Below are 20506 nucleotides of genomic sequence, written 5' to 3'. Positions count from 1 at the left end.
TTCATGATGTGGCCACTTGACATATCGGTCATTTCTTAATGGTATTTTAATTTCTTCTTGAAACCAGCTCTGTGCTTGGGATGCTTTCCCAGTCAGGTAATATGGGAAGGGCAGGCTCTTCAAGGCAAACTCCCCGGGAGCAGCCTTCTGAAGCCTTGGGACAGCAGTGGCCATCCTGTGCCCACTCCGCGGGTCTCGGCTCTGGACTGCAGCCCCTGGGCGTCTGGAGCTGAGGCTAGAGCTGGGAAGACCCGGGTGGGCACGAGTGTGTTTTGTGCCCAGCACACCCTCCATCCCTTGCTGTGCAGCTGGGGCCATTTGCATCAGCCTGTGCTATTTCTGACACTTCGTACTTGCTCAGAAAGAACCGTCTCATTTTCTGCCTGCAGCTGCCCACACGGATCTGGCTGCCGCCGGGGGTTTCCGGCGTGCCACCACGCTGCCACATCACCTCGGATCATTTTCCACGCATTCTCGGTGGTTCAGTCACCCCAGCTGAGTGGGGATTCATGTCAGCACAGTCATTCATTCAACCACTGCACAAGCAGTACCTACAGTGCGCCACACACACTGCTTGAAGCCCGGGGAATGCTAAGACAGATGAAGTGCAAATCCCCACCCCCCCCCGACCCTGAGCAGCTTGCAGACTACCAGGGAGCCTGGCAGGAGACTGATTGCGTGGATTCTCTGCCCTCGGTGTTAGACTCTACTCGCTCTTCTTTCTGTTTTCCAATGAGATCCTTTGCGGAAAGCTGCCACCCAGCAAGCTCGTCTTTCCATTCATTGTCAAACTTTACAACCGGACTGCACCTGGTCACTGAAGCTCCGCAGCGCGCCTTCTCGTCTACACACCCGCCCTTCCGGTAAGAGCCCGGGTCACACCTGCCCCTCCCCACTGAGGAGTCCACTGCCTTTCCTCGGGTTTCATTTATCTTTTGACCCAGTACAACACCTGTTGTCTGTACAACAACCCAGTACAACATCTGTCTCTGCAGATGGTGCCTGTTCTGTCCTGGAAGCCTCGGTTTCATCCTGACCTCCCTTCTTTCTCAACCAGAACCCAGTCAGTTCAAACATGGTCTCCCCCATCTCATGAGAGGTGTCATGGTTTCTCGTGCAGCATCTTTCATACTGATGCCTGGCAGTGTTATTTGAGTTGTATTGTGACTTGACTTTTCATGTAGATCACACATGGTCCTTGTTCTCAGAGCTAATAAGTAACCTCTTCCTGTTGAATTTGCTGGAACTGAGGTTAGAGTCCACCCCCACCCCCTTCTTTTCCGTTAGTTGGCTAGTGTGCCTGGCCTGGTCTGTGAGCCCTCAGATCCATTTCTTACCCTTCCCTGCTCAGCTCTATATTGCAGGAGACTGACCCCTGCAGGCTGAGTTTCCTAGGATCCTGTGTCAGCTGGTTTCTGGCCGAGTTTGGTCAATGGAAGGCACCAATGGGAACTGGATGGTGGGAGGAAGGGAGAAGCCATGATATTTCTCCTTGTCCTTCCTTGAATCCATACATGATCCCTGATGGCTTCCATGGCCTCTCCTTCGTGGACGCAGCACCCCCCTTCCTCTCCTAGTCTAGCACACTGTGATTCCTGCTTCCAGAGGGTGAGCTGGCTTCTGGATTCTGGTAGCACCATCTACTCCTTTTGCCCCTCTACCCTAGCGGTGGTAGCAAGTTCTTGCCACTGCTAATTTCTGGGTTGCCTTGTCACCTTCTAGCAGCTGCTCAGAAACCAAAATACTCAAAATGGTTTCTGCTTCTTGGCTGGGCCATGGCTGATTTAATTATTCCTTCCTTCCTCCTTCCCTCCCTCCCTTCCTGAAAATAGCAGAAATTATAAGGGGATTATTTTTGGATTTTGTGCCACAGATTATCTTCCCAAGGCAGAGTACTACTCTTTGAATCCTTCATACTTCTTTGATCTCCCAACATCATCACCATAACCAATGAATTAGATGTCTATGGCCGGTCTGGGACCCTCTTATCCTTTCCATACTGCATATATGGGCCCCTATAGAGGACACTCTCTAGTCCAAAGATACAAAATGAAAAATTTGGAGATGATCTATTTGTAAATGGTCAACTTGCTGGAATAACAATAATATAGGCCTGGTCTTTTGAGAACTACTGATTATTAAAGACCAGAGAGGTTGCCATGTTCTTCCTGGCTGGTTTCACTTCACCTGGGACTGACATTAAAGCAAGTGTATTGTTTTGAGTATGGATACAGGTTCTTCCTCACATCTGTCTGTTGGGGACAAACTGGAGCATGAACGTCAGAGAAAAGGCAATATTATTTCTTCAAAAGTACGTATCCCTTTTGGAAATAATACCTGATGACCTTCTTCTTCTTCTTCTTCATGTTGCAGAATTGTTAGTGTCATTAGCAGCAAATCTGGCTTGTGGAGCCTTCTATCCGCCATGCTAGTAGTCGTTCTGTGAAACGCCGCCTCCTTGGTAATACTGAATCGCACTGTTAGATGGCGTCACTCGAAGAGAAAATGAGAAGTGAAGCAAACGTTATATACGCCATCATTCCACTCAGCTGTAAGAGCTGTTCTTCTATTTTCTTCTGAGGACTGATTATTCTCCATCTCGTGGCAATTTCCGTGTCATTCTTTGAAAAGAAGTAAAGCAATATAATGAGAAGGAAACAAGAACTTGTCACTGCTGATCCCTTCACAGACACAGGGATGGATTACGTTCTGACATATGTGCCACAAATACGGATATGGACGGAAGCTGCCCATTGCAAGAGTCAACATGTGTCTGCCAAAGCAAACACAGTGACGTTCTATTAAAGATGGCTGTCTTTAGAAAGCACTGAAGTGTACCACTTTTTAAAAACTGATTTTTAAAGGTTATTGTCAAATCTTTTGATTTATTCTCCCTGTTCCCTCAGAAAGGAATAATTTCTTACTCAGTTGTCCCGGCAGGTAGGCTTGGAATAGTCATGACATTTACCATGCTGTGGCAAGGTATGGTAGACCAAGGGAAGAGGGGATAATGTTCCCGAGGGTTTTATGAAAGGAATTGGATAGCGTGGAAGGTGAGCCAGAAACCCACACTCCAGGGCAATTTCATAACGATCACAGCAGGAATTTCGGTGGTAATTTTGCGTATATATAACTTTCATACCTAATCTTCAGTGCTCTGCACAAGTGGCCCATATGTTTACCCCCAAAGCATTTTTTTGCCTCCAGCTGGAACATGTTCAGAAACAACCTATGACATTTTCACGTTCATAAGCTAAAAGCACCCATATCTATTCCTCAGCATAGCCACACATGTCCGTTTACTTCTGGTTCATTTTCTGTTCGGTTGCCATTTCACAGGAATAGGTTGAAAGGTGCCCTAAAGGTGATCTTCATGGCTCCCAGTCAAGTGCAGAAAGCCAACGTAAAGACAGAGGCCAATTGTTGGAAAAGGTCATTGCTGCTTTCATCAGCTGACACATGAACCGGTGAATGGGTGCCTTATCAATGGGGAAAAAAAAAAAGCCACAGGCAAATTCAGCATGCCGCATCCTCAGTTTTGTATCCTGGGCAGGTTGGAGATCAGTCTTGTTTCTGGTGAGAGAAAGACAGAGAGGGAGAAGGAGAGAGGAAGAGAGAGGATTTGCTCTGGCTGAAGCAGATGTTTTGTGGATTGTTTGTGTGTGTGTGTGTGTGTGTGTTTGAAACAGGATAAAAATTGGGTGGAACAGGAAGACACACAAGCTTTTATTGAAGGAAAATATGCTGGTTGCTAAAATTTAGGGCTTCATTTTTAATGATTCAATTATCTCAATGGAAATACTACTTTTGGCGAGATAATAAGGTCAGAGCCAACGGCAGTTACTATAGGTGAAACCCGCGTTGGGGAATCCTCCAGGAAGGATGGGCTGCGAGGTGGCTGAGCTTTGCTGAGGCTGGGCCAGTCTCTTACTATTGCTGGATGGCTCTTTGTCTCAGAGGACCACACCCTCACGTTTGCACCTCAGTGGAGTCCCCTAGTGTCTTACTGAGAGGCCCCTTTTCACCACAGAGATGCCCACCAGCCCTTATTTGACTAGGCTTACCTAAACATCACTGGAAGGACTCGTTGCTCAGGCTTTTTGTTTTTGCACTGTAGATGTCCGTGCAGGGAAGCTTACATGAGCCAGCAAACTGGAATCTAGTTGCAGCTGTAATTTGAAACATTCATAAAACAAACATACCATATATATATATATGTGTATATACATATAATTTATACAAATATATAATTATGTATAATTTATATTTTTAAGATTTGTAATAAATATATAGTATATATATAATGAATACAATATTTATATTTCTCTATATATTTATATACACAGAAAGACAGCCCTCTAGACACCGAAGTTTCAACCGAAAATGATTTGTGTATGAGGATTTGGGCACTCTATTTATTTATTTATTTATTTTTAAGGATGGATTTATTTATTTGACAGAAAGAGAGAGAACACACGGGGCAGAGGGCAGAAGGAGAAAGCATCTTAAGCAGACTCCCCACTGAGCTCGGAGCCCAAGCTGGGACTGCATCCCACAACCCTGAGATCTCAACTTGAGCAGAAGCCTGCTGAGCCACCCTGGTGCCCAGACGGATGTCATTCTTTTGTAGTTCTCCCTTGAGTAACTTCGATTTTCTGCCATGAACACAAAATCTATGTGTTTCTGTAATAGGGCACCCTTCAGAGGACTAGCACAGCATCTGCTCATTGTCCTGCAAGGACAGTGTTTATTATTAATAATTAGCTGAGTTAGACGGTTTCACCTCCTGATTTTCATCCTGGTTCTGCCATCAAGCAGTAGCTGTGTAACCTTGTCCAGATCACTTAATATTTTTGACTTGGGTTTCCTGTTCTATGACCTAAGAGGATTAAAATAGATCAGTGAGTCCCAACCTGTAGGCTTCAGCCTCTTAGTGAATTATGAAATCCATTTACTGAGTTGTGATCAGCATTTTTTAAAATCTTACACAGGGACTCGACCCAAGGACCGGCGTGGGACTCGACCCGAGGACCCTGAGATCATGACCTGAGTTGAAATCAAGAGTCCAATGCTTAACCGACTGAGCTACCCAGGTGCCCTGGTCAGCATTTTTTTTTTTTTTAAGACTAGTATAGATAGTATTAGAGCACATTCCTTGTTGTGGGACTAAATGTTATTTCCAAAAATTTTTGTTTCGGTTAAATCAAGGTTTACATAGTCATGTGTGTACAGCGCTGCAATGCAAAAGTTTTTCTTACCATGAGGTGATGTCAGAGAGGCTTGAAAATACTGAAATAAATGAGCTCTAGGGTTAAGACCTACGACTCCCTGAAATGGGGCCCCGTAGTCACGCTGTTATGTGGAGCAACGCATGTCGTCTAAGGAGCCAGAGCATGGCTGGGAGAAAGGGAGTGGAGAGGCCTATGTATCTCCCCTCATCGGGATGAGCCTCTAGCTCACTGAGAGAAGGACTCTCCGGAGAGTACTCCCTATTGGCCCAGACCAAGGAGAGGAGTGTCCAGGGCACCAGTTCACCCAGAAGGTTCTCCAGGACACTGTGAAGATTCCTATAATACTACCTTCTCACACTTCGGTCCCTTCCCTTCTCCCCTGCAGTCTCCCTCCTTCCCCCAAAGAGCTCCCAGGAGGGAGAAATGATCAGGTTATTTTTGGAATGGTCTCAGGCCCGAGAAGAAAGCACCGTTGCATTTTTTCTCATGTTCTCTTTGAAAAGCCAAAGCACAAGACCGTCGCTAACAAAGTGAAAGATCCCTGTATGGCTGACGACTCGCAACGCATGCACTTGAAAATCAACGGCCTTGTCTCTTTAAAAAAAAAAAACAAAACAAACAAACAAACAAAAAAACTCACACAAAATGCTGCCCTGGTTTCATTTATTCGGGAAGAGATTTGGTTTTTACATGAAAAGACCTCACTCCTGTTAACAAGATATATCTCACAACTGAACTTAACAAAAAAATGTTGTTGTCGACCGATCCCTCTCCTGTTTCGTGGTGGAGGTGCGGGCTGAAGCGGAAGGAAGATGAATGTCCTCCTTGCCCTGTTAATCTCCCTCAACTTGATGAAAATACATGGTTGGTAATATCCCACCCTTCTCTGCCTCCCCCAGAGGAAGGGGGTGTCTGTGTCTAATTTACACAAAGGTGCCATATGAGCTATATGGGTGTCAACTTTTTTTAAGATTTTATTTTATTTATTTTACGGAGAAAGAGAGCATAAGCAGAGGGAGCGGCAGGCAGAGAGGGAGAGAAACAGGCTCCCCCCTGAAAAGGGAGCCCAATGTGGGGCTCGATCCGAGGACCCTGGGATCATGACCTGAGCCAAAGGCAGATGCTTAACTGACTGAGCCACCCAGATGCCCCTTGGGTGTCAATTCTTGAAGGCAAAACTCTGTTAGATGCTGTAGGAAGATTGGTTGGAAGTGTTACTGAAGCGTAAAGGGGAAAGCGACTGAGTGGTGCCTGGTCAGCCAAAAGGAGGGCAGAACTCCAAGCGAGAGGAGCAGAACGCTGGATCTCGAGGTATTGTGCGTCCTGCAAAAAGCTCTTCTGTGCTGGTGTCCCTGAGTCTTGCAGTCCCAATGCCATTGGTGAGTAGAAGTAAGCCTGAGCGTCAGTACCAACTCTGACAGCCCAACTCATATACAAGAAACAAAACCGAATCTGGAGTAGAGCTATCTGGGCTGTATAGGTTGGTTAATTTCAATGGAGCTGTGTTTACAATACACTCATCAGCTTTTGCTTTAACAACAGAGGCCCTGATCCTCGAGAAATCCAACACTATATTGTGACATTGACAATATAAGGAGAAATAAAATTATAAAAAGTGAACCAACCTAGAAGATTAAATGAGTTCCAGCATAGTCTCCTCTATTTCCCCTTCTTTCATTTTCTTGGAGAAATGAACTTTCTGACTGGCTTGGAGGCTTTTAGAAAGTACCATATGATTCTGTAGTCAAAATAATATTTTTTAAAGATTTATTTATTTATGTATTTTTGCGAGACAGAGGGAGAAACAATGAGAGAGAATGGAGGGGGGGAGGGGCAGAGGGAGACGCAGGCTCCCCGCTGAACAGGGAAACCAGGGCAGGACTTGATCCTAGGACCTTGGGATCATGACCTGAGCCAAAGGTGGGAGCTTAACTGACTGAGCCAACCAGGGGTCCCTCTGTAGTTAATATTTTAAAAGAAATTGCTTAAAAAGGCATAGGAGCCATTTACAGGTCTTTGGTGAAGGTGACCTTTCTCCAGAAATAATAAAAGTATTATTATTTAGAGGCATATCAGGTTGGTGGAGATTGAGACACACAAAGAAAGAAAAATTCATTGAATTTGATGATAGGAAAAGTGTATTTTATACACTTTAAATAGAAAGGTTTCCCATATTTTGACTAACAGATTATTTCTTTAAAAAATAAAAAATTCTCACAAAGAATGTATTTCTGAAAGTAGAAGCCATCTTTTTTCCCTACTGTATTTTGGGGCAGGTTTAGAATGTTCTTGACAGTTTTAGTGCCTGCTGGGTAACTCTTTGCTAGATATTCAACACACTGTCACATGAAAAAGTATTAGAAAGTTTCTTTTATGCAAGTTTGTCCTTCACTGTCTTTCTTTATATCATCTACTCTCAGCTCATTTATTGACTCATTTAACATATATTTAGAGAATGCTGACAACATGTGTGTGTGCTGGTTCTCTGGAGACCCTCTGGGGTGAAGGACAAAGTTTCTGTCCTCAGGGAGCTTACAGTTACCAGGAGAAAGGGGAGACAAATCATGGAGTAAGCAGGTCAGATGGTCAGAGGAAGGGTAAGGGAGGGTGGGAAGCTCTGAGTGTGGGGTGGGGGAATTATTTCATCTATTTCGGGGCAGGGCTCCAGCAGAGTGAGTGGCTATGCCATTATTTTATCACCTAAAAAAGCCGGAAAATGCCATAGAGTGGAGAGAAGCAAGAGGGGAGGGAAGCCATAAAAGCCAGGAAAACAAGTATGTCCAGACCCTTTAGCCTCAATGGGAATGAGGTATTAAGTAGATGGAAAATCAGGGGGAAAGGTTCTGAGAATTTAATACTAGCTTCTCTTTTGAGAAGTCTGTGCTATATGGTTTTCCTGAGTCCTTGGGCTTTTTGATGTCTCCTGGCAAGAGGGGCTTCTGGAAAAACAAGCTCTTCCTCATGTTAGAGCAGGGGAGCAAAACAGGGGGGCAGAGAACAACACAAGAGCAAGCACCTGGGGGGCTGATCAGGGCCCTCCATTCTTTGTAGGATGGCAATCAAGACCCGGTAGGACATCCCAGCTTGGAGACCTGATTCCTCAAATCTCTCCTCCCTCGTAAAGAAAACTGAAAACCTGGAGAAAAAGAAGAGCGATTCTACTAGAAATGTACTTTACTTTCATGGAACACAAAACTGAGGGATTTCAAGAGAGGTCGAGGGTACATAACGGTGTGGTTCTTCGATGCGGGCATAGTGGGAGGTTGATTTTCAAAAGGTTCTAAAGGTTCAAAAGGGGGCTTGTGCATCTTCAGCAGAGTATTAGCAAGCTATGTGATAGGTCTCCCTTTTTAAGATCAGCATCTGAGGGACAAAATCAGTGCTGATTCTGAAGTTTAATGATTAGAAGCTAGGGGTTTTCTGACTATGGTGTTAGAGAAGTTAAATAGCTTGGAATTTGTAACAGAACTGCCTGGTGATTTGTAAATGGAAGATACACCTGATGCCATTTGATCAATATAGATAGATTTTTTAATGGGGGGGGGCATTTGCACTTCAATTTGGCCTTACCTTCAGATGCTCTGAGCGAGCACCTTTGTGTGCAAATGAAAATCAGATGATCACCTATGTGACCCAGCTTCTCTACTTCTTTGGCTTGGAAATCACAATCTCTATTAATGTTTCGTTTAGAGCACTTTGTTTGGCAGAGAATCTTTAGGAAAAACCTTTCCCACCAGTGGGTTTGTTTCAGGAAAACCAGCAAGCAACAAGCAGGTCTGACCCGCTTCTGGGAATAAATCGCCTCCTACAGTCTCCCTGTTCAATTAAACTAAACAAACACACTGAATAAAGACAGACTAGCCGGACAGGATTTTGAGTTGAGTTTCTACTTTAATTCTACTTTAGATCTACTGTAATTCCCCTTTTCCTTGAATTGTGGTTCTCAGATAGATACAAACTTCCTCCCTAGAAGGCTGGGGTGCCTGCAGATTCTGGGTTGCTCCAGGCTTGACTCGCACCGTCTGAGTCATTGTTCGCCCCTGTCATTAAGGTGCACAGATGGTGGCCCTCCTTGGGGGTTTATCCTTCCAACCCCCCGTGGAAGCAGCCAGGAGCTCAGTGAGAGGGTCCGGAGGTGGGCAGGTCTCTACTGCTTTAGGAAGGCCACTGACATCAGCTCATCTTTCTTTGATGGATGGCGTCATCTCCCATGGGACATCTACCTAATTTTTACAATTTCCTAACTTCTTGGTTGAAGACAGCTCTTCAACCTCTTTGTGACCCTTGAGAAAGACTCCTCTCTGAAACACTGTATCCCACATCAACTATGAGATAAAGTTTATCCAGTTTTCTTGTTTCTCCTTCCCCCTCTTCATTTTTGATCTATTGTACTGAGCTTTACCTCATGTTTATAAACAGGATCTGAAGGACGTTCCCCTTCTGATTTGACACCAAGATCAGATTGCATGGACACAGTTCTATGTATATACACAATGCATATATTCCATGACATGCTAATATATGTATATTATTTATACATATAGATACAATATATATCTATATATATACACTACACTACAATATTCATTTATATGTGTGTATACAAATATATACACATATATATACACACACACATATATATACACATATATATATTCTAGTTTAAATTCTGTACAACATTGTTTGTAATCAAACAATAGTCCCTTACAAAGTTTCTAATGCCTACTTTAAGCCTTTAGCAGTAATGTACTTGAATTTTAACACCGATCAGTCTTTGTGAATAACTGTAATGCAATGTCTTAAAATAATTTGAAACCATAATGAATTGCCATTCTTGTAGGTTGAAATGGGTCAACTATCAGCAACTTGATACGGTACAACCTAGTATAATATCCACTTGCTCTGCAAACACTCGCAAGCCTATGGTGTACATTAGGCTAGCTGCCAGGAAAGATTAAAAATTGAGAACGAGAGGTTCTCCCTTGGAGCCTCTAGTCTATGTATCACAACTAGGGTATCAGTTAGAAAGTGATCTGTTCTTTAGGAGGGAAGAGCAGCCTCCTGGTTTGGAGGAGCAGACCATGCTTTCGATGGTAATTCCTTAAATGATTACAGTACCTAGAAGTCTAGAGAATCTCATGACAAAGCCCCATCCTTAACAAGCTTTGGTGTTCCCCTCCCCAAAAATGGGGCACCTGGGTGGCTCAGTCAGTTAGTGTCTTCGTTTGGCTCAGGTCATGATCTCAGGGTCAAGCCCCACGTCAGGCTCCCTGCTCAGTGGGAAGCCTGCTTTCCCTCTCCCTCTGTAGCTCCCTGTTTCTGCCTGCTCTCTTTCTCTTTGTCAAATACAGAAATAAAATCTAAACAAAACACAACCTTTGGTGTCCCAATGCCTCCTGAGTCAAGTTCAGAGCCCTTAGTTTGGCATTCAAAGTACCTATCCAACATTATTCCTTTTCCTTTATGTCTTTACCACTGTCTTCCCATCTGTTTCTGCTCTTCCTTCCTCCTGCAGTGTTCTTTCCTCTGACTTGAATGGCAGTCAAGAGTAGTTGTTAAACATGTGGTTGCCAGACTCATACTGTTTGTGTTCAAATCTCAGCTCTCCACTTATTAGCTCTGCAACCTCTGGCAAGGTGTTCCATCTCTGGGTGCCTCAATGCACTCTGCTGTACAAGAGAGATAATACAAATGCAACTTCATAGGACTGTGTGTGTTAAATAATTCATTATATGTAAGGCTCTACAACAAAGCTTGATTCAGAGTAAGCACTCAATAAATGTTTATTAAAATTTCTGGAAGTCCAAATCTCACTCATCTTTCCAGGCAAGGGCCATCTTTTCCCCAACACCTCCTCCAGTTTCCCTAGTTCTGAGTTCTTTTTCTGGTCTCTTGTTTCTTGAAGCACATCTGTAACTCTTGCATAACTAGGCAGGTTTTGAACCCATGGCCCTGAGATCAGGGCTTGAGCTGAGAACCAGAGTGGAACACTTAGCCTACTGAGTCACTCAGGCCCCCCCACCATTGCATGATGCTTTTAATTTCATTCACATCTATATCATACCTTCTCTACTAATCTGTGAGTTTCTGAAGGCACGAGCTATATAACACCGCAGTGCAGTTCTGAGCTCCTGCAGACTCCACAGGTGAAGGGCACAGTCCTCAACAAAACTATTCTCACTTTAGGTTCAAACACCAGCTGCCCCGTAGGAGATCCCCAGGCCACCTGCCCTTCTGATCCACCAGCTACAAATTCAGGGGGTCTCATGAGTTCCTGAAGTTTGAGAATTCGCTAGAAGGACTCATAGAACTTAGGAAAGTGGTCTGCTTATGATTACAGTTTTAAAAAGATTGTAAATCAGGACTAGCCAAACGAAGGGACACTAAGGGTAAGGGTCCCAAACACAGCTTTCGTGTCTTCTTAGTGTGGGCTTAGGATGCATCATCCTCTGGGCACACCGATGTGTTCACCAGCCAGGAAACTCATCTGAGCTTTGGGTGTCAAAAATTTTTAGTGCGGTTTCATTATTTGGGCCTGATTGATTGAATCATTAAATCTCAAGTTCTTCTTTCTTGCATAGAGATCAGGTTGGTACCATCTGGATCAAAGACCCAACCCTCTAATTACATAGTTGGTTTTTCTCTCGTGACCAGCCAGCCCCCTGAGTCATCTTATCATCATAAACTCAGGTATCTGTCTTCCTGAGGTCCACCATGAGTAACAAAGGTACCCCTATCACTCAGAAAATTCCAAGGACTTAGAAACCCCTCCCAGGAGCCAAAGACAAAGACCAAATTCTTCATTACAGAACAAAAGCCACATCTGATTTGTCTTTGAATTCCCTCCTGTGTCTAGTAATTTGCACATAATAGACACCTATATTTACTAAAAGGATAGGCAAAGGTGGAGTTTAGAAAGATAACATTAGGTAGCATGGATTATAGAGACCAGCTAAGATTACTGTAATAGACCTCAGGTTATTTTGTTGACTTTTTAAATACTCTTTTGGTGAGACTGAAGAAATAGAAATCTGAACAAAGTTAAATCATTCTATCTCTCCCCACTACCCAAATACAAAGTCCTGCATTGCTTTTCCATATCTTGAATTTATTCAAGAGCTTTTGCAGGGAAGTTAAAGGTGGTCTTGAGTGTGAAGAACTTTGGCCTCTCATTATTTAACTGCTAAAAATAAATAGCTTGTAAATCTTGTTGCAAAGAGAAACTGTGCTCAGTATTACCATTCATAATACTCTCTTGGGATCTTTGAGCTTGCTTATTGTGATGATGCATTCCCAACATCTATACCCCGTGATACTGGGAATTTGTTTCAAAATAACCCTGAAGGGGGTGTGGGGAGCAAAATAACAAGGCCATTCATGAGTTAATAATTACTGAAACTGGTGATGGGTAACAGATTTCATTACACTCTTTATATAATTTTTAGAAAGATTTTATAGAGTATACTTATATGGTATTCTTTTTCCATTTGTGTATTTTAGGGAATTTTTCATGATAAAAACGTCAACAAAAAAAATAACTTCGCCTCCCAAACTGAAGACCTCACACAAAGTAGTGAATGAGTCAGGGCCATTTCACAGAAGGTAGTGAGTCTTAAACAGCAGTACTCCACCCAGCTGATGTGTCTCTAGTGTCCAACGTCCAAAGATGGATGTAAGTGCCGATGTTCGGATGCCAGGTGTCAGTGCTGCCCCGAAGACCCCCTCAGCCATCCTCCCACACACACCTGGCACCAGCTTCACTTGGCAAACCCAATGCAAGCCAGTCCTCCCATTGGAAACTGCTGGTATTTAAGGCAGCCCTGAGTCCTGATAAGTGCTCTTCACTGAAGGAAGGAGAAAACCAATTTTTAGTATATGTGCTGCCGAAGCGAGCACAGGAAGGAGAAAACCAAATCAACACAGCTGCCTTGTTCTTTGGAGACCGCGGCATCGTGGCTTCAAAGATGGAAGTCAAAAGTAACATGAAGTCAAAAGTAACACGAATGCCAGGGCTCTGCAGGACTTCTAGATCAAGCCCCTGGGGACCATGACCAGATGGACGAACCATCTGAAGTGACTGAGGGCAAGTCAAGGGAATGGGGAATGGGATTCTTCAACACTGAAATCAGAACTGTAATGAATCAGGGGGGTAACCGATTCACCTGGGCTGGAGAGGAAATTTATGGATCGTGTATCTCGGCCCCTCCTGCAGAAGGTGTGCAAAATACAGCCGGGTCTGGGGGGCCCGCAGAAGACAAGCTGCAAGAGACTTCTGGAGGTCCTGCTTCTGCGGGCATAAAACCCCCTTCAGGGTATGGATCTCAGAGAATAGGAGGTTCATTGGGAGCATAAACTGAAAACAACTGTTGCACAAGCCCACGTGGAGGTGGCTGTTAAGAAGTCTGTTTAACCAGGAGGATTACAACTAGCAAATTGGCAACAGAGTTCGATTTTATTAGTCTGGAAGGAATCTAAGTTAAACTGTAGCATCAACTATGAGCAATAAAGCACCCCGGACCAGAATACAGAAGCCCTTGTGCACTATTTTTTTATATATATATTTATTTATTTATTTGACAGAGACAGACCCAGCGAGAGAGGGAACACAAGCAAGGGGAGTGGGAGCGGGAGAAACCGGCTTCCCGCCAAGCAGGGAAGAAACCCCATGTGGGGCTCCATCCCAGGATCCTGGGATCATGACCTGAGCCAAAGGCAGCCGCTTAACGTCTGAGCCACCCAGGCGCCCCAACACTATTCTTTTTTTAAAAAATTTAATCAAATGTTTGTACATACAAAAAATACATCTCACAGATATGCAAGTTATGAAGCATAGTGAAATGAGCACTTATGAGCCTGACCAGTTTAAGAACTGGAGCACGGACAGTTACATGCTCCTTCCTTCCTTCCCTCTACTCCCTCAGCAGTCGTCCCTATCCTGAATTCTCCACTTACCATTTCTTTGTTTTTTTTTTTTTTAATCACTTATTAAGAATCCCTTAAAAAAATACATTGTTTGACTTAAAAAATGGTATCATATTTGTATTCTCCTGGAATGTGTTTTTTTCCTACTTTTTTTGTTTTAAAGATTTTATTTGACAGACAGAGATCACAAGTAGGCAGAGAGAAACAGGAGGAAGGAGGCTCCCCGCGCTGAGCAGAGAGCCTGATTCGGGGCTTGATCCCAAGACCCTGAGATCATGACCTGAGTGGAAGGCAGAGGCTTAACCCACTGAGCCACCCAGGTGTCCCTGTTTTTTTTCCCTACTTAACATGTTTCTAAACCGTATCCATAGCAATGTCAGGAGCTGTAGTTCATTCATTTTCGCGACTACAGAATAATCCATTGTGTGAACAGACCACAAATTTTACATTTTGCTGTGAGCTGTTCTGTTTCAACCTTCTAAGTAGGGCTGCTATGACCATTCTCATACACGTCTCCCAGTGTCTGAGTTTCTCTGGGTAGATACACTGGACACCAGCCTATGGGAAAGTTCACCTTTATGTGATAAACAATACGACATAATGCCAAATTGTTTTCCCAAGTAGTTGTACCAATGCATACTCCCAGCAGCACTGTGCAAACATTCCAATTCATTTATATCATCTCCAATTGCTTTTGTGGTCAGACTTGTGAATTTTTTTTTTAAGATTTTATTTTTTATTTTTTTTGTAATAAGTTTATATTATCTTCTGTTAAGACTTTTTGCTCTTTCTCATATTCTATTTTTTTTTAAGATTTTATTTATTTATTTGACAGATCACAAGTGGGCAGAGAGGCAGGCAGAGAGAGAAGGGGAAGCAGGCTCCCCGCTGAGCAGAGAGCCCAATGCAGGGCTCGATCCCAGGACCCTGGGATCATGACCTGAGCTGAAGGCAGAGGCTTTAACCCACTGAGCCACCCAGGTGCCCCCAGACTTGTGAATTTTTGCCAGCCTAGTGGGTATAAAATGGTATCTCACTAAACATCTCACTTAAATTACATTTCCTTGTTACTAATGAGGCGTCACATATTGACCTATGCTTACCTGCTGTTTGCTTTTCTTCTTTTGCTTATGCTTTCCCTACAAGGGAAAGAAATGGATACAATTCCCCTGGCTTTTTTTCTTACTGATTTTTCGAGCATTCTTCATACACTAAGAACCGGAAGGACCTTGCAAAATATACAGTTCATCTCCATCATGTGACTGATGAGGAAAACTGAAATGCAGAGAGGTAAGAGAATCTGCCCAATAGCACAATTTGTGTTAGCAGCTGTGCTGAGAGGAGCACCTAAATATTTTAACTCCAAATTAAATTATTTCTTCATTATACTACGAAACCCCTCTTTATTCATTTGTCTCATTTTCATTAATTTTTTAAAGTACCCCAAGTGATATGTGTTAATGGTAGAAAAAGGAAAAACAAACATAAGCAACAAGAAGACTGTAAAAATTTAATCCCACCTTCTAGATGCAACTACTGTTTACAGCCTGCATTTCTTTCCAGATAGTAACTATAATAAATAATTATTAAGGAACACTTACCATAGGCTGACTAAATTGGAGTGCTTACTATATGTCAGGCACTGTACTAAACACTTGACACGCATTGATTCTTTGATGTTCTTCACAACCTCATGACACAGATTGTCACCATTTTCCGGAGTATGACAGACAGAATGACAGCTTCCCAAAGATGTCCACATCCTTATCCCAGGAACCAAGAATATATGTCATGTTACACGGCAAAGGAGAATCAAGGTATCAGATGGAATTAAAGTGGCTAAGAAGCTGATCTTAAAATAGGGAGAGTGTCCTGGATTACTCAGGCAGGTCCAAGGGAATCACAAGGGTTCTTAAATGTGGAAAAGGAGTCAATATGGGTGTGAGTAATAGTCTGAGAAGCCTTTGACCTTTGGGTGCCTGGGTCAGTTAAGCGTCTGCCTTCAGCTCAGATCATCATCCCAGGGTCATGGGATCGAGTCCCACATCGGGCTCCCTGCTCAGCTGGGAGCCTCTCCCTCTGCTTCTCCCTCTGCCTTCTGCTCCCACTGCTTGTTCTCTCTCTCTCTTTCTGTGTCAAATAAATAAAACCTTTAAAAAAAAAAAAAAAAAGAAAGAAAGAAAAAAGAAGCCTTTGACTTACCACTGTTGGCTTTGAAGTTGAAGGAAGGGAGCATGAGCCAAGGAATGCAAGCGGCCTGCAGAAGCTGGAAAGCTGGAAAAGGTGAGAAGACAGTGTCCTGTAGAGTCTTCAGAAAGGAACACAACCCTGCTGACTTCTTGATTTTTACCCAACCTGGTAGCTAGAATAACAGCTGCAAAGATGTCCACATCCTATTCTCTTGAACCTACAGTAAGACAGTTAACAGGGTCAAAGGAACTTTGCAGATGTGATTAAGAATCTGGAGATGAGATTATCCTGGATTTGCCAGGTTGGCCCAATAAATCGCAAGAATCCTTTTAAAAAGGAGGCAGGTAGGATTCATGGAGGAGATATGATCACAAAAACAGAGGTTGAAGTATTGTGCTTTGAACATGGAAGAAGGAGCCACAAGTTAAGGAATGTAGGCGGCCTTCAGAAAAGGTAAGCAAACAAATTCATGCCTTGAACCTCTGTAGGGAGCATAACCCTGTCCACACCTTGATTTTGGCCCAGTGAAACCCATTTTGGAAATCTGATGTTCCAAATTGCAAGATATTAAATTTGTGTTGTTTTAAGTCACTGTGATATTCTGTTATAGCAGCAATAGGAAACAAATACACCTTGTTGACATCTGAACAAAGCCACACAGCTAGTTAATGATAGAGTTATGAACTCAAGCCATGTGGCTCCAGAACCCATATCCTTTACCACTGTGAGACATTTATAAATACAGATTTAAATAGTACATACATGGCAATAAATGCAAATCTTCCACATTATTTTAATACCCATTCAGCTCTACCATATTAAATAGTTGTGTTTCACACCATATACCATTACCCCATGATATTTACTAAGTTCCCTATTATTGGATACTTAGGTTGTTTCTAATGTCTCAGTATTTTAAAATCGGCAGTGATACACATCTTTCTAGTAATATTAGTAATTCCTTTAAGAAAAGCTCTTAGAAATGCTAAGTCAAGAGAAGTGCATTTAAAAAAAAAAGAAAGGAAGAAAGGCCAAATTATCCTCCATAAGATGGCACTGGAATATAATTTAAAAGAAATAAAACACACACCCAGAGCAGGAAAATACCTACTTCCCATTTCCACAATACATCCTATAGTAATCCACTTTTCTTATCCACGCTATATGCGTGACTTAATCGCATTTTTTGAAGGTTTTATCTATATTATTTTTTTCTGTACGATTATAGATGTTAGGCCATAGATGAGTTTATAGAGATATTGGGTTTAATCCTTTAATTTATAGACAAAGCTCCTGGACTAGAGACGCTTCCTTTGGTGGGGCGTGTGTGGTCAGCACCTCCTGGCCTGGCCTCAATTCCAATGTCTTTCCACGTGGGCACACGAAGAGTCCTGAAGTGGTACCATTACCAATTTTTTCGCTTCAAATCATGCCAGAAATCTCTTGTCCTCACTAATCAGAAGCATATTTTAGGGGCTGCCGATTAATAATGATCTGTAACCCAGTAAAAAAAAAAAAACAAACCCTAGCTAGCCCTTTCCTGGAGGAAGCCTCTTTGTTATTTCCTCATTGTGAAATCTGGTAGGATTGACGGCTTACAATAACTTCCTCCTCCCCAGTGTTACACGTAGGAGTTTTGAGAGCGGATAATCAGAGGTTCTCCATCCTTTCCTTTCTCCCTACGAGTGGATCGTTCTCTAATACGGCTTGTGTGTTCCCCAACAGCGCTGCGGTTCCTCTGTCGTGGAAGTTGAGGAACAACAAACAATGAAATAGGAAGAAAACACGCTGCCATTTTCTGACTGACCTCAATCGCCGAGGGTGGACCCCGCACGTTACATCAGCAGGCCGGCTCCGTTACACTGCCCTGGGCTGTGCTCGAGCTACTGAAATATTGATTTTTACAGAGCCGGCGCGCACACACTGAAAAATCAATATTCCAGTGCACACAACAGAACAGGAGGCAGAGCCGGGACCAACTCCTAGGCCCAGCGAGCACTGCTGGCAGGCCTTGGCCGAGGAGGGGGTGGGGGGTTGGAGGAGACAAAGCCGGGGGAGAGGCCCCCGCAAACCCGGAGGGGTCAGATAAACAACCAAGTGTGCAGAGGGAGGAGAGTGGAGAGAAAGATCCTTGAGGATAACAGTTGGAAGGAGCAGTGATTTATCCTTCCATTGGGGGGTAAATGGGGAGAAGGACAGAGTAAATTAAGAAGAGAGGATGGGAGGAATTTTACAGGTAAGAATCTTCCCATGAATTTTTTTTTTTTTTTTTGGCTTTTCTGCATCATTCGGTCAGATTTAGAGGGTTTTCCCCTTATAAAGATGATACAAGATATTTCCTTACACAAAGGGAAAAACTAGGCCAGCAGTGAGAAGGCTTTATATTTTTAAAAATGCAGCTCCTTTCCTTTTTCTTGGTGACTGGAAGCTGGCAGACATTGCAATAACCATCAAAGAGTCAGTATTTATAATCCGGGCTCTACCTTTGCAATGCTGTTCCTTTCTTTTCCATGGGGAAGGGGGAGGGAAGGAAGGCATCCCGGTCATGTGGCCATTCATCGATTCCCTTTCTTTCTAGAAAAGCACCTTTGGCGTGCTTGGGGAACCATTTAAAGAACTGGTTCCTTTTACATGCCCCGTGACTTCTCAGGGAATTTGGGGCTCCTCAGGGTCACACCTCTACCCAGATGTGGGGAGGAGAACGTGCCCCACGTTGCACTCCGGGTGTCCAGTGCTGAGCAGAGGGCGGGGTGGAAACGGGACCGGCCTTTCGGTTAGTCTATGTAGACATGTTTAAAGACAAACAAACAAACAAAACAAACCCAGAACTGGCACTTTTAGTTTACATTTTGGCCTCTTTATATTAGGGGTGGTGGTGGTGGTAGGTAGTTAATTAAAAGGGAATACTTTTAGCCCCGATGAATTCTTGATTTTGCTTTGTCCTAGAATTCTCTTACCAGGAATTTTGCTATTAGTTCTAACTCCCTGCCAGAGGAGGAAACTGCCCTCTCTCTCGGAGGCTTCCATTTCGTTCTCTGCCCTGCAAGCAGCGTCGCGGCTTCCTCCTCCCTAGCCCAGGAAAGACCCGGGGCCCAACCTGTGTTTGGGCTCAGGTCTGGTCTGGTGGAAGGGGCTCCAAAGGAAGCGGGCGTCCCGAGGCACCTTGCAAAACGGGGTATCCTTAAGCCAGCCGAGGCTGCCGGGGAACTGGGGCGGGTAATCTGCTTCCAGAGGAAGGAGCGCCAGGAGAGCGGAGGTGGGTGGTCAGGGGGGCGGGGCAGGACGCGGAGCCAGGTGGCTACCTGGACGGCCCCGCCCCTCGCATCCGCTCCCTGGACCGTCCCCCGCCTCCGCCCCCGCGCCCCGCCCACTCCCGCCCCCGCCCCCGCCCCCAACGCCGCGCGGCCGCTCTATTTGCATAAGGAGGCGGCTCCAGGGCCCGCCCGGGGCGCACGTGACCCCGGGGGAGGCGGAGGGAACCTGCTGACATGACACGAGCAGCTTTGCGGCTCCCCTTGGCGCGGAATAGCGAGAGCAGCCGTGACCTCCGACCCCGCCCGCCGGCAGCCAATAAGAGCGCAGGTCGTCTCCAAACCCAAAATTTCCACGTCGGCAAAAGTCAAGATGGAAGGGAGCGGAGCGGAGCGCGAAGGGGGGAGCCCGCCCGGAATGCCTGGCGGCCGGAGCTGGAGTGCCAAGCTGGGGAGCTTGCGGCGGGCGCGGAAGGTCCACAGGGGAGGGCACCCCGGCCTCCTTCGGACGCAGCGCGACCACCCGCCCCCAGCCCCAGGCGCCTCTGGGAGCCCGCACTTTGCCAGCCTCCTGTGCAACCCGGCATAGGGGACGCAGCCCACTGCACCTCCGGCCTTTGCTCTGGGGGAACTTAGTGGAAGGGACAGTGGCCGGAGGTTTGGGGGGGGGAGGAGGTAGGGAAGACACTTTCCAGACCTGTTGCACGGGTGCAACAGCTGTTCAGGTGCGGTACGTAGGGGGAGGGGGCTGTTGGGGTGGGGAAAGAGAGTAGTCTATACTGCAGGGGCAGGGGGTGCAGGGCTGGGCTACGAACGGGGGCCTGTGTGCAAGGGGAAAGGTGTGTGCACACGGGTTCCATGGGAATCTTTCTGCCTAATGGGACAGAGAGAATCCCAAAGAGTGGATGGGTG

At 44.8% G+C, this 20506-nt stretch overlaps 1 long non-coding RNA gene across 1 annotated transcript; it reads right to left on the bottom strand.

Moving 5' to 3' along the window:
• Positions 1-670: 670 nt before the first annotated feature.
• On the bottom strand, positions 671-16554 carry LOC122904070. The gene is made up of 3 exons (XR_006384144.1): positions 16356-16554; positions 4065-4169; positions 671-2621 (listed from the first exon to the last, which is right to left on the bottom strand). It is a non-coding gene; the product is annotated as an uncharacterized LOC122904070 (long non-coding RNA).
• Positions 16555-20506: the final 3952 nt, after the last annotated feature.

Source organism: Neovison vison, chromosome 4 (assembly GCF_020171115.1).
Source record: "Neovison vison isolate M4711 chromosome 4, ASM_NN_V1, whole genome shotgun sequence".
NCBI classification, from domain to species: Eukaryota; Metazoa; Chordata; class Mammalia; order Carnivora; family Mustelidae; genus Neogale; species Neogale vison.
Note: the sequence above shows the minus strand (reverse complement) of the source record. Positions and strands in the feature narration are given on the sequence as shown.